The sequence below is a fragment of the Ovis canadensis genome, chromosome 5 (genome assembly GCF_042477335.2).
Source record: "Ovis canadensis isolate MfBH-ARS-UI-01 breed Bighorn chromosome 5, ARS-UI_OviCan_v2, whole genome shotgun sequence".
Classification (NCBI taxonomy): Eukaryota; Metazoa; Chordata; class Mammalia; order Artiodactyla; family Bovidae; genus Ovis; species Ovis canadensis.
The window spans coordinates 91235590-91238502 of record NC_091249.1 but is presented as its reverse complement, the minus strand read 5'-3'; the positions used below and the strand labels follow the sequence as shown (position 1 = coordinate 91238502).

Below are 2913 nucleotides of genomic sequence, written 5' to 3'. Positions count from 1 at the left end.
TAGGAGTCCTGCAGGCAGGCTAGAAAGCCATCAGAGGGTTTTTTGGATTGAGACACTCTTTCAAATGCAGAAGACTAAAGCCCTGAATTGACTTTTTCCAGAAAATGTCAGAAGAGTGGAAAAGCAGAGCACAAAAGCCGGCAGATTTTTGTTGGGGTACATGCTTAGGAATTTCCAGAGGGGTCCCTGAAGTCTGAGCACGCCTTGCATATGTCAGCTTCCTTCCTCATGACCTTGTCACGGGCGGGATTCCTCACACTGGCTCCCAGCACTAGGGAGAAAAAGGAATAGTCCTAGCTTTGAAAAAAGAAACTAAGCCAGAATCAGTAACAAATACCAGCTCAACTAGAAGGTTCGGAGGCAGGGATAAAGGGCTGAGGGTGGGAGAGAAAAGTCCTGCTACTTTCCCTAGCCCTTGGCCCAACATGTTCTGGACTGGGGTCCTGGACACAAGCTGCCACATGCCCCATCCCTGCCCTCATGCCAGCCACACCGTCCACCTGGTACTTCCCCTTGTCTGGCATCCCTGAAGCAGGTAGGGACAGCCAGCGCCCTGCCAGGAAGGAAAAGGGCTTGGTCTTCGGGATTCTCAAAGGGTTGTGGCAATCCATCCTAGGGCTGGATGATGTCAACAAACTCCTTCCTGAGGGGCAAGCATCCCTGGTACCAGCTACAGGTGCCATCAACATGCTTCATGCAGACATAATGCTGGGCCTGGTACCCGTAGAGCTTCCGTTCCAGTAGCCAGTCTGTCCAGAGTCACTCATTGGGAGCCGAGATGGTGCAGGGCACCGTATAGCAGGTCGTGATTTGGCAGCCACAGTTCAGATGGTAGTGGTGATTCAGACTTTCTCTCTGCAGAAGGGACAGGTTTTCCCAGGCCTCAATGTAGTTGCACACATGGACAAAGACTTTCCCATCACTGAGGATCTGACCAGTTAGGAGATACTGCTTCTGGCTGTTAGCTTCTAGTTTCACCCCACAGAGGGAGGAATCAAAAGGCGTATAAATATACTGAGTATCATTGACTTTCTCAAACCCTTTGAACATCTTTATCTGTTTGCTTTCATACCGGATCATTTTTTGAGGGTCAGCAGGGTCTGCGCTGGCAGGAACTACCTCCTCACTGGAGATCTTGGCCAGGATAGCGAGCGCCGAGTGGCAGACGTGCTGCTGGGGGTGCGCGGGGGCGCAACTGCACGCCTCGCCCAGCCCCGGTGGCCGCAGCAGCGCCAGCAACCACAGCAGCAGCGCCCAGCTCGGCGCGGGCCGGGGGCTCCGGGGCATGTCTCCACAGGGCTGCGACTGAGCCTGCGGGGACTGTCAGACCACACTGCCCCTCCACAGCTTCTCCCGGCACTACTTTTAACATGAAATTTTACCAACAAATTTGAAGGGTCCTAGAAGTTTCCTTGTTAATTGTTAGACAAACAAGTCTTCTCACTAACACATTACAGGTTTATTTAAAAATGTGGCTATATAATCCTGTGATTTTCCACTTCATTTCAAAATTACTCTATCCAATGATACTCAGGAGACAGATAACCTACACTGTGAGAAGATTTTTAGGCCCTAAGTTGTTACCAAAGGAATCTTATGGGAAGAGGTCTGTCAATATTTGAGAGTAAGGGAAGAACACAGGAAAGAATGCGTGCCTCTATCTTTAAGTGTGAAGAGTAACAGAACTGAGTAGCTAGAAGAAGCGTCACTGACCTGGCATGTCACTGCAGAAGGAAAAAGACTGGTCAATTTTTTTTTTTTTTTAAACAATGGCCTATTTGGGCTTCCCTGATGATTCAGGTGGTAAAGAATCCACCTGCAATGCAGGAGACCTTGGTTCGAGCCCTGGGTCAGGAAGATCCCCTGGAGAAAGAAATGGCAACCTACTCCAGTATTCTTGCTTGGAGAATTCCAGGTAAGATAGAATGGAATGGGCCACAGTGCATGGGGTTGCAAACAGTTGGACACGACTGAGCAACTAACACACAATGACAATTCAGGGGCTTCCCAGGTGACATGAGTGGTAAAGAACCTGCTGGCCAGTGCAAGAGCCATAGGAGACCACAAGTTCAATCCCTGGGTCAGGAAGAGCCCCTGGAGGAGGACATGGCAGCCCACTCCAGTATCCTTGCCTGAAGGGTCCCATGGACGGAGGAAACTGGTAGGCTATAGTCCCATCAGACATGACTCAAGAGACTTAGCACAATGATAATTCATAGCCTAGGAAACTACATGCAGTGACACCTCTATTCTGAACATAGTTAGGACGACAGACACATTTATGAATGTTGTAAAACAATTAAGCCCTAAGAGTTTCTGGCATATTAACATTATGGTAAGGATTTATTGATTTGAGAGACTTTACTAGACTCAATTATAGGCAACTCACACCATGTGGGCTTGTAATTATGTAACGGGTTGCAGTAGGCATGATACTCACTGGGTTTGGTGGAGCTATTAGAGTTTGGCCACTTCTTATAAACATTTGAATAAGATATATTTTAAGTAAATCATATCATATACATACATTTTGAAATAAATTAATATTCTACAATTTTTTAAAATTGACAATTATTTTATCCTTCAGAAATTTTAGATCAAGTGGGTTTTAAATTATATTACTGCTGTTGACTTGTGTTGACTACACTTTGTCTGGTAAAGGGAAACACCCACTATCCTCTTTCAACATCAGGTGAACCAAGCTGTTATTTACAAAAAACAGAACTTCTGAAAGATTTGGCAGTTTGTTGTTACTGCTGTTCAGTTGCTAGGTCATATATGACTCTTTTATGACACCATGGATTGCACCCTGCCAGGCTCCTCTGTCCATGGGATTTCCCAGGCAAGAATACTGGAGTGGTTGTCATTTCCTTCTTCAGGGGATCTCTCTGACCCAGCGATTGAACCCACATT

General features: G+C 46.8%; 1 pseudogene; it reads right to left on the bottom strand.

Moving 5' to 3' along the window:
* Nucleotides 1–612: 612 nt before the first annotated feature.
* On the bottom strand, nucleotides 613–1338 carry LOC138441857 (metalloproteinase inhibitor 4 pseudogene; annotated as a pseudogene).
* Between the last annotated feature and the right edge of the window lie 1575 nt (nucleotides 1339–2913).